Source organism: Neoarius graeffei, chromosome 2 (genome assembly GCF_027579695.1).
Source record: "Neoarius graeffei isolate fNeoGra1 chromosome 2, fNeoGra1.pri, whole genome shotgun sequence".
NCBI lineage: Eukaryota > Metazoa > Chordata > Actinopteri > Siluriformes > Ariidae > Neoarius > Neoarius graeffei.
The window spans coordinates 87,854,091-87,866,075 of NC_083570.1; positions in this window are offsets into that span (position 1 = coordinate 87,854,091).

The window sequence follows — 11,985 nt, forward strand, 5'->3', positions numbered from 1 at the left end:
GAGATGAGACAGAAGGCAAAAAGAGTGGTAGCGAAGGCAAAAGCAGATGCATACCAGGAGTTGTACGAAAGACTGGAGACCAAAGAAGGAGAGAAAGACCTGAACAGACTAGCTAGGCAGAGAAACAGGGAAGCGAGGGATGTACAGCAGGTAAGAGTGATGAAAGATGGAAATGGAAACGTGCTGACAAACAAAGAGTGTATTAAGAAGGTGGAAAGAGTACTTTGAGGATTTATTAAATGAGGAGAATCCAAGAGAGAAAAGGTCAGATTCATTGGAGACAGCAAATCAGGAAGCAGAGTTGGTTAGTAAGGATGAGGTGAGGGCAGCCATGAAAAGACTGAAGACTGGGAAAGCAGTCGGACCAGATGGTATCCCAATTGAGGCTTGGAGATGTTTGGGTGAGATGGCTGTGGAGTTCCTAACAAGATTGTTTAATAAGATCCTAGAGAATGAGAAAATACCAAATGAATGGAGAAAGAGTGTGCTAGCCCCAATATACAAGAATAAGGGAGATGTACAAAGCTGAAGTAATTACAGAGGAATAAAATTGATGATCCACACCATGAAGCTATGGGAAAGGGTATTGGAGGCAAGACTGAGAAGAGAGGTAGCAATCTGTGAACAGCAGTACGGGTTTATGCCAAGGAAGAGCACGTCAGATGCAATTTTTGCTTTAAGAATGTTAATGGAGAAGTACAGGGAAGGCCAGAGAAAGCTACATTGTGTGTTTGTAGACCTGGAGAAGGCATACGATAGAATGCCGAGAGATGAGTTATGGTATTTTATGAGAAAGAGTGGAGTGAATGAGAAGTATATTAAAGTAGTGCAAAACATGTATGAGAACAGTGAAACAGCAGTGAGGTGTGCAGTTGGAACAACTGAATGGTTCAAGGTGAAGGTGGGACTCCATCAAGGATCTGCTTTGAGTCCTTTTTTGTTTGCCATAGTGATGGATAGCTTGATGGACAAAGTGAGGCAGGAGTCACCATGGAACATGATGTTTGTGGATGATATTGTGATATGTGGTGAAAGTAGAAAGGAGGTTGAGTTGGGTTTGGAGAGATGGAGCACTGGAATGAAGAGGAATGAAGGTGAGCAGTAGCAAAACAGAATACACATGCATCAATGAGAATGGGGATGAGAGTGTAGTGATGATGCAAGGAGTAGGCGTAAAGAAAGTTGGTGAATTCAAGTACCTGGGGTCAACTGTGCAGGAAAATGAGTGCTGCAATAGTGAGGTGAGAAAGAGAGTGCAGGCAGGGTGGAGCAGTTGGAGAAGGATTTCGGGAGTCATTTGAGATAGGAAAGTCCCAGCAAAAATGAAAGGTAAGATGTATAAGACAGTAGTGAGACCAGCTGTGATGTATGGATTGGAGACTGTACCCTTAAAAAAGAGACAGGAGGCAAAGTTGGAGGTGGGGGAGTTGAGGATGTTAAGGTTTGTGATGGGAGTGACAAGGTTGGACAGGATAAGGAACGAGCACATCATAGGGACAGCACATGTGGAGAGCTTGGGAATTAAGCTAAGAGAGATGAGACTGAGATGGTATGGGCACATCCTGAGAAGAGATGCAGAGCATGTGGGAAGGAGAATTTTGAGGATGGAGCTGCCAGGCAAACGAAAACGAGGAAGGCCAAAGAGGAGATACATGGATGTGGTGAGAGAGGACATGAAAGTGGCAGGTGTGGTAGAGAAGGATGCGGAAGACGGAGCAATGGAGACGAAAGATCCGCTGTGGCGACCTCTAATTGGGAGCAGCCAAAAGAAGAAGAAGAAGAAGGACACAAGGTACGCCACCACTCTTGCCAGAGCAGTTGGGGGTTAGATGCCTTCCTCAAGGGCACTTGAGCCAGTCCTGCTGGTTCAGGGACTCAAACCAGTGGTCCCAAAGCTGTTTCACTACCCATTTGACCATGACTTCCCCCAAAGTAACAATACAAATATCACATAAGAAAAAAAAAAACCTAATTGCTTTTACCTCATTGCTTCAGATAACATTACTTTTTCTTATATTTAAAGCTTGTCAACAACCAGTTATGTATGAAATTTTCTTGCATTAGGGTAACTTGACCATGAAAGCTTATATAGGCATCATGTAGCCTTATGAACTTAAGTAAAACAACCTTCTTTCAATAAAATGTGACCACAAAGTATATGTTTGTGCTGCACACCTGATGAAGCTGCTGCTTTACTTAATCATGTGAATTTGACATTATTTGGAGATGAAACTTCTGTCCAGCTATAAAATCAAGCAGTTTAGGAACTGCTGAGAAGCTGTTGGCTCTATAATAATAATAATTTCCATCCATCCATTATCTGTAGCCACTTATTTCCTTCACAGTAAGTAAGCATTTAATTAATACAAACTTAAACCATATTAAAATCGTTGAATTACAATAAATGAATACAAATTGCGATGAAAACTACTATTTCTTTTTTGCATAATATTTTTAAATGTGATTGTATACACTGGTAAAATATTATCTACATAAAAAGTTGACTAAACTAAACATATGCATGTCCTTCCATTTATGGCAATATGTTATGTGTAAACTGTGAAGTAAGACAATAAACTTCAGACATTTTATGACGGTGACACCAACTATAATGTTACTGGCGGTCAAACAGTAAAGATAATTGGCGAAGTGCTTATTAGATGAAATGGTCAAGCATGTATAAATCCTGTGGAATAATGAAGCACAGTGGGATAAGAGGGCATATGTAATATGACAAGCGGGGAAACCTTAATATGAATTACAGTATGCAATATGTGTGTTTGCAATGCCTGACTGCAATTTCCTATGCCTATTTGATGAGTGTTCGTGCTTTAATTAACATAGTAATTTAGGCACACTTCCAATCTCATTCTAACATGGCTCCCTGATGAAACACAGTGCTGCTGTGAGAACTTGGAGTGCAGGCAGCATACTTCCTGTTTAACCTCTCGACTTTAATATTAGGTCAGTGTATACCAGAGGGGAACCATCAGGGCCTTCAGAAAAGGCCCAAACATATCAGCATTTCAAATATTATATTTCATTTCTTTCATTCTTTAATTTTTTTTTTATTCTTTCATAATGTCATTATAATTATTCTCTTCTAATTCAAATTCGGCCTCATTTTCTATCAAATTCGCTTCAGGAATGAAAGCGTTACTGTCCTGAAAACATTAAAAATAGAGTTATCCAGTGAGATTTTTTTGTTTGTTGTCTCTAAGCTGAGAAGAATTTCGAGCTGGCTCACTTATTGGTTAGGACTTCATTGCCAGGACAGAAAGCCATGGCAGTGTACAGTATGTTTATGTAGGAAGTGACAAATGAATTAACCAATCAGATTTTGATTTATAGTGGGAGGGACAAAAAAATGTATCGCCCTCATCCTTCTCGAAGGCCAACGCGAGCTTAACCACAAGTCGTTCATCAGTAGTGTTCGCGAATGTTAATAAAGTCGTCAAGCCAGTGCTATCGAGTGCAAGTAGCACAGGCTAATGACCGAGAAACTACGATTTCTGTCTCCAGACTCTTCTTCCATGCGCACTCACCAGTATTTTTCACTCGTACTTAAATATTCATTTCCCTATGTAATTTAGTTATTTTTAAAATCAACATTGATAGCTACACACAACAGAGCTATCTTTCAGCCTGCCACTAATCCCTTGCAAAATCCTTTGCCCTGTTGCTTTTTTGGTGTGTCTGGCTAAGTTTTGGCTGATTCTCAAGTCCCAGCTCTAATAATAACAGTTCGGCACTGGTGTATACAGTACTACCTGCCTGACCTTTTCTGCTTGCATCATAGTCAGGTATTAAACAGTTAAAGAAATATCTAAGTGACTTTTTTGTAGCTTTATTCAAAGATTTGTCACTTTACCACATCACACCTTAAATGCATATTATACTAAAGATCTCAATTTAAATGTCACTTGTTGCACTGTTATTGAAATCATGGTTCTGTCTCACTCATGCACATCAGAAAATGAATCATTACTCTGTTATTCTGTTGCTTGTGCGGTGGCAGTTCAAGAAATCCTCTGCCATCTCTGTTAGGTCAGAGATCCACCGTCTCTTCCTCTTGCCCCCCAACCGGAGTGATCACACTCTTGCAAACAGGTCCCTCCGTGTCACCCAGAATATTCTGGGGCGATTCGTGAAAACAGACAAGAACCCAGAAATTAGTTTCCCGTCTTTATTTCACAGCTTCGCCAAAGACGACAGGATACAAAAAGCTTTTTATACCGTGTGTGTGTGTGTGTGTGTGTGTGTGATATCTGTAACTGGGTCAGTACGTGAGCACTTATCAGCAATTCTACTCAAGGTTGACTGAGAAAGGAATGCATGCTGGTAGTGAATCTTCTGTATGTGTGAGTGAAGCCTTGGATCAATACAGAATGTTCAAAAGATATCAATATTACTCACAATATATTCTTGATAACAATAACACAGAGCAATATGTCCTTACGACAGTAATGGAATTTTTAAACAAAAGATACTGTGTCTATCTGGCCAAAAGGTCATTTTTAACTGTTTCTAGCTGAACAGAGGGTCACAGAATAAATCCTTTACAATTAAGAATAAATCTTTACAATTATTAAGAATATATCCTTACAAGCTCTCTGTGTCACTTCTCGGCCTGCTGCCCCAATGGGAAAAAGAGATAATGCCGGTTCAGCACCTCTGTTTTGGACCGCCACATCCAGCATGGTCATGGGGCAGAGCCTGCCAACTACACACTTCAGCTGACTCCACTTCAGTGGTGCCACACTCTATTCTCTTTTATCAGTCAGGGGAGTATAAATAGGCGCTGTGAACCAAACAAGTCTCCCGTAAAGCTCCAGTGGATCGACCCATGCTCCTGCAAAGCCCACCTGAGACCCAGTGCATGTCTGGCTCACTCCAGCACTCAACAAACTGCACTTCAGGATTCCCTCACGCCTTTTCCCCATCTTCACTTGAAACACTAAATAAGACCGCACTTTACTTTCTCCTAAACATTGGGTCCAGTGTCTGTGTTCCCATACTGTAGCCCTTAAGTTGCCACACTTGCTAGCATTAACATATTGAAAAGGTATTCATGTGTAGAATCATCTGTGCTGGTAAATTACATCATAGAGACTAAACTTTTGTTCCAACACATAAGGACCCTGACTTACCCAAATTTTTGACTGGCTTACTTCAGTCCTTGTCAAGGAATGACCCTCTGTTTCTGGCACGTGACTTTACGTAATTCGAGCAGAGGCTCAAAGGTCGTTGATAACCGGAACTTGCCCCCGTCTTTGTTTAGAGTAGGTTGAACCCCGTCAACCTAGGGAACAACACCAACAAAAAGACCCAGGACAGAACAACAGAGGCCTTATTATCCTTCCCTACATCAGAGGACAATCTGAAGCACTCCAGAGGATCTTCAGATCCCATGGGATAAAAACTTGCATAAAACCTACCTCCACCCTGAGAAGTCTTCTTGTTGCCCCCAAGGATAGAACTCCCAAGGAGGAAAAGTATACTGGATTCCTTGCCAGGGAAAAACTTCCAAAGGCCAGTGTAGAGAAAGTTACATAGGAGAAACAGAACGCTCATTGAAAACTAGATTCTCAGAACACAAATGACCCAGCTCGACAATGTCAGAGGTATCACAACACATTCATTTAGAATCACCGGGACATACAGTCACGCTCCACACAGTGGAAATACTAGACAGTGAACCGGATTTCTTCGCTAGAGGAGTGAAAGAAGCCATCTACATCAGGGCCCTTCAACCTACTCTAAACAAAGACGGGGGGAGGTTCCGGTTATCGACGACCTTTGATCCTCTGCTCCAATCACGTAAAGTCACATGCCAGAAGCAGAGGGTCATTCCTTGACAAGGACTGGAGTAAGCCAGTCAAAAATTCAGGTAAGTCCAAGTTCTTGTGTTGGAACAAAAGTTTAGTCTCTATAATATTGAAAAGGTAGTTGACATTCATTAATAAATATATGCAACATAATGCAAAATCCAACCTGCTACGGCCATTACACTTTAACAATATAATCTTTGGATGAGGCAAAGTCAAGATAACATACAGTATAACCACAAATGCTTCCCTTTGAACAAAATAGTTCCCACCTGAAAGGGTTGATTTTACAGATTTCAGAGCTTATTTTAGAAATGCCTTTGCCTGGAGGATCCATTAAGCGTTCTCCAAAAATGTTTCAAATAAATGTTCATTAACTGGCTGAACAACTGGCCTTAAACCTCCAAAGGTCCACTGTAATGACTCTAAATAGAGATTCAGTTGGAAAATACTAGTTTTCCTTTAATTAGCGAGCAAATGTGCAAGAGGTTACAGAATCAAAAGAATGGCTCTTGTTTATGAAGCAATAGTACACCCATCTCTCTCTCTCTCTCTCTCTCTCTCTGCATTTGGTTGTCCTGGTTACCTTGAGAGTTCAATCACTGTTTTGTGTTTTGTTATGAATGATTAAAGCAACTCAAGCGTGAATCAAAATTGAAATATTAATCTCACACTTGCAATAATGCAACCACCATGTTTATTACTCTAATTGTATCTCCTTTTTGTCTTTATCCCAGAGAAAGTGACAAATGAATTGCCTTTGTTGGGTGATTAATGACAAAAGGAATGGGAAATAAGTAATTCTTGAAGACAGATAATTTGTGTTAGTGGTTATCTTTCCCTCTCTGGAATAAAGGAAAATAATTAGTGCACTTTATAAGACGGTTTTAAGACTGATGATGCTGTACCCTTCCTTCATTCCTCTCTCCCTTCCTCACCCCAGTCTTCTCTGCCTCTGTAAGAGAGAAGGTATGGATAATAATTACACTGAGGGAAAAAAAAAGATTTCTTGTTCAGAGAAAATTTCTTTAATATGGGTGAATTTTGGCGGCACGGTGGTGTAGTGGTTAGCGCTGTCACCTCACAGCAAGAAGGTCCGGGTTCGAGCCCCATGGCCGGCGAGGACCTTTCTGTGCAGAGTTTGCATGTTCTCCCCGTGTCCGTGTGGGTTTCCTCCGGGTGCTCCGGTTTCCCCCACAGTCCAAAGACATGCAGGTTAGGTTAACTGGTGACTCTAAATTGACCGTAGGTGTGAATGTGAGTGTGAATGGTTGTCTGTGTCTATGTGTCAGCCCTGTGATGACCTGGCAACTTGTCCAGGGTGTACCCCGCCTTTCACCCGTAGTCAGCTGGGATAGGCTCCAGCTTGCCTGCAACCCTGTAGAAGGATAAAGCAGCTAGAGATAATGAGATGAGATGAGAATGTACAGCATATATCTTTAATAAAAAACAATAGAATTTGGTGCACAAATTTTAATTTTCTTTGGGTTTTCTGAAATCAACACAGGGTCAAAAGTATACATACACAGTCAAAAATATACATACAGCACACCTAATATTTGGGTAAAATGTCTCTTCGCAAGATTCACCTTGACCAAACATTTTTGTTTACAATGAACAAGCTTCTGACAGAATTCTGGTTGGATATTTCACGACTCTTCATAGTAGAATTGGTAGAGTTCAATTTTTTTTTCTTAGCATGGACTCGACTTACTGTATAAGCACGGACCATATATTTTCAATCAGGTTGAAGTCAGGACTTGTTTTAAGCTTAATGTTAGCCTGCTTTATCCTCTACAACCAGCTCTGATGCGCGTTTGGATTCATTGTCCTGTTGTAACTCCCAAGTCCAAAGTCAAGTCAAGTTTATTTGTATAGCGCTTTTAACAATAAACATTGTCGCAAAGCAGCTTTACAGAATTTGAACGACTTAAAACATGAGCTAATTTTATCCCTAATCTATCCCCAATGAGCAAGCCTGTGGCGACGGTGGCAAGGAAAAACTCCCTCAGATGACATGAAGAAACCTCGAGAGGAACCAGACTCAAAAGGGAACCCATCCTCATTTGGGCAACAACAGACAGCATGACTATAACATTAACAGTTTTAACATGAAGACAGTTTCGTTGATGTTATAAACTCTTCATTGATGGAAACTTGAGTGCAAAACTGTTCATAACAACTGCAGTCCTAAAGTTAGCAAGTCAACTGTAGTCCTCAGCCATAAAAGCATTACTGTAAGAGTCCAGAGCGTCCTCCAGGTGTAACTTTCAACTGTCCTCATGGGGCCATCCTCCACAGGAGTGATGCGCTAAGACTCCAACCAGACACAGGGCACCAGGATGGATCAAGCAGGTCCGAGGGGCAGAAAAGGTCAGCATCTTGATCCCAGAACCGACATGTAACTCAGAGGGACAGATTGGGGGGGAGGGAGAGAAAATACAGGTTGTTCGGTATGCCCTAAAAATGACACAAGTATTAAGTCTGTGTGGTAGGCTCGCAGAGATGAGAGTCTTGACATCAGGCATAATACACAACAATGGCATGTTAATATGATTAAAAAATATCATGACCTGCTCTGGCTAGATGCTTGATTGGGTGATGGGAGCACACTCATCAGCAATGATGGGATGCAGATGGGACCCTTAGGGCTGGCCAAGACAATTCAGTTACATTTCACTGGGTCTGGGACATGTGACAGAATGTCTGACGGCCGATTCCCTGCAGGCTACAATAGCCAGTCAAGGTCTCCACCCTCTCCACCAAAAGATTTCCTGTTGACTCCATGTAACTCAGAGGGACAGATTTGGGGGGAGGGGGGAGAGAGAGAGAGGGAAAGAAAACACAGGTTGTTAGGTAAGTCATGTTCAAGTTTCTGATGGTTTATGCTGAAGAGTTCTGAGGTAGTCCTCCTTCTTCATTATTCCATCCACTTTGTGCAATGAACCAGTTCCACTGGCAGCAAAATAGCCCCAGAGCATGATGATCCTTCCATCACCACCAGCTGGTACAGTGTCCCTCTGTACATGGTGGTCATTGTGGCCAAACAACTCAATCTTTGTCTCATCTGACCATACAGCTATCCTCCAGAAGGCTTTTTCTTTGTCCATGTGGTCAGCTTCAAACTTTAGTTAATCTTGAAGGTGTCAATTTTGGAGCAGGGGGATAGCAGCCTCCTAGTCCATGATGATCTAAACTGTAGACAGTGATCCATCAGCTTCCAGTTCATGGCAGGGCTGTGCCATGGTGGTTCCCAGGTTGCTCCTGAGCATCCAAACCAATTTCCTTTCAGCTGAGGGTGATAGCTTGGGTTTTCTTGAAGCAAAGTGGCTTGGAAAAGTGACTACACCTCACAATAACTTGGATACAATTGTTTGAACTAATCTTGGAACTTGCAATTGTTTTAAAATGGCTCCAAGAGACATTCCAGAGTTGTGTATATCTGCGTTCTTCTTTCTCAGATCTGCACTGAGCTCCTTGGACTTTCCCATTTTACTGTGTGTTGGTCAATCCAATGAGTGCTGTAAACAAACCCTTTTTTATGAAGGCACAGAAAAGCTACCAGCTATAGTCAATCATGATCACTAACAGGAAGTTAAGAGATGTCGGCCTTGGCAAGATGAGACATTTTGGAAGTTTCAGCAACTCTGAATTAATAATCTACAGTAGGTGAGTGTATGTAAATTTTTGATCCTGTAGGTATAATTTTGACCCTGGGTTGATTTCAGAAAACCCAAAGAAAATTAAAACTTGTGCACCAAATCCTAGTGTTATTTTTTAAATTAAAGATGTGCTACAGAAAAAGAACAGTTCAAAGAAATTACTGAAAGCCCAAATATTGCCATGACATTCATATCCAAGATGACATTCATGTCACTGTATGTAAACTTCTGACCACATCCATCATCTGTAGCTGCTTATCCTGTATAGGGTCGCAGGCAAGCTGGAGCATATCCCAGCTAACTATGGGCGAGAGGCGGTGTACACACTGGATGAGTTGCCAGGTCATTGCAGAGCTGACACATAGAGACAAACAACAATTTACACTCACGCCTACGGTCAATTTAGAGCCACCAATTAACCTAACCTGCACAGTCTTTGGACTGTGGAGGAAGCCGGAGGAAACCCACGCAGACACAGGGAGCACATGCAAACTCCACACAGAAAGGCCCTTGTCAGCCATTGGGCTCAAACCCCGAACTTTCTTGCTGTGAGGCAACAGTGCTAACTACACCACTGTGCTGCCCCTTCTGACCACAACTGTATCTAATATTTCTGATTAGAAGAATATTAGAACTCAAATATAAGATTATTAAACTTACTTTTAGATGCTTTTCCTCACTCCAAACTTTAAATTGTCAAATTGTTTTGGCAGATAATTTTGCTTCTTTCTAGAATTGAATGCTTAAAATTAGCAAAATTATCTGCCAATAGAATAAGAAAATTTCACATTTGAAAAGAGGAAATAATCTTATATTTGATTTATAATAATCTGCTTATAAGAAATATTAGATAAATTCACCCATATTAAAGGTATGGTAAGGCCTTTCAGATTTTTCAAGTGTAGGTCATAAAAATAATTTTCCCCGACACCCAAATATTTTTGTTTAGTGGACCGAAAGCTACTGAATTTGAATCACAGACTTCAAATTTTAGTAGGTTTTTTTTTCTTTTTTTAAATAGAACAATTAATTAATTTAGGGCCACATGGCCCTAAATTCTCCACTATTTTTTCCTGCTTCACCATGATCCAACTCAATATACTATGTCATGCATCACATGATGGGCTTTCCCCATTTGCACAAGGCATTGTGGGATACAAATTTGAAACAGGAGAGAAAAATGGAGGATGCAAATGAAATGTGAAAGTCCGACTACAGTAATGGAAAGCGAGAAGAAAAGACATTATGTTGTGAAGAAAAGGAAACACAGGACCAAACTAATAAATATTGGCGGCCAGCAAGCACCTCGGTGTGATCAGCTGTTCGTCTAGCGACAGATGATGTAACTGTCAGTGCACGATCAAGGTAAACCTGTAGATGGCAGTAATGCAACACTGGATGCCAGGTGCTGTAAAACCCAACAGAAAAGGAAAAGAAGAAGAAGGTGGTAAACCTGCGCATGCGCACACGGACTTCCTCTGTCTGCTCGACTGCATAAAGCAAGCAATTTCATGCACATTATTTGCTTGGGAATCCCCTCAAATGAAATAACTTCCCAGCCACAGAATGGCCTGTTTTTTTTTTTTTTTGAGATATTACAGAAATTAACATGTATCACAATGACCAAATTTCAGAAGGAACTAAATTTCACCAATTTTTTGAACTTGAAAGGTTGTCTAGCTTGAAAGATATTTTCTCTGAACAAGATATTTTTTGCAGTGTATTTGTGGATAAAACCTTACATTGCAGTACATTATGGATAAAACCTTTCTGTAACTCCCATATTTTGCTAAATTTGAAAGACTGCAGCTTTTTTGAACAGTTTCTTTCAATTTGCAGCTTCTTTCAATGAGTATGAGAACCACTAAACAGCTATCTCTATCCATCTATTTTTTTTTCCTCCTTGAGTACTTAACTTCCGGTGTATTTTTCTGGTGTATTTGTGGTCCTGAGATACACTAAATAGCGAAAGGTTTGTGGACACCTCAGTCATCATCTATATGTGCTTTTTGACCATCCTGTTCCAGATTTAGCCCCCCTTTGCTGTTATAATAACCTCCACTCTTCTGGGAAGGCTTTCCACTAAATTTTGGAGTGGGGCTCTTGGGATTTGTGCTCATTCAACCATAAGAGCATTAAATGAGCCCAGGCACTGATGTTGGGTGAGGGGGCCTGGGATGCAGTCCAAGTCCAGTTTATCCCAATGGTGTTTAGTGGGGTTGAGGTCAGGACTCTGTACAGGACACTGAATGAATGAATTTATTTATTTATTTCGAACATGTATAAAAAATGTATGTAACTATTTGTACATACAAAAGAAAGGAAACGAGAAATTAAAAAAATAAAATAATATAAGGAGCTAAGACATTACAAAACACCGCACATTGTTCGAAAAAGGAGTGGGAAGAAGTACAATACTTTTTTAATTTCCCACCCCTTTTTAACTACCCCGAAGTCCTAACTACATTAATACACCTATAAAAATATACCATATA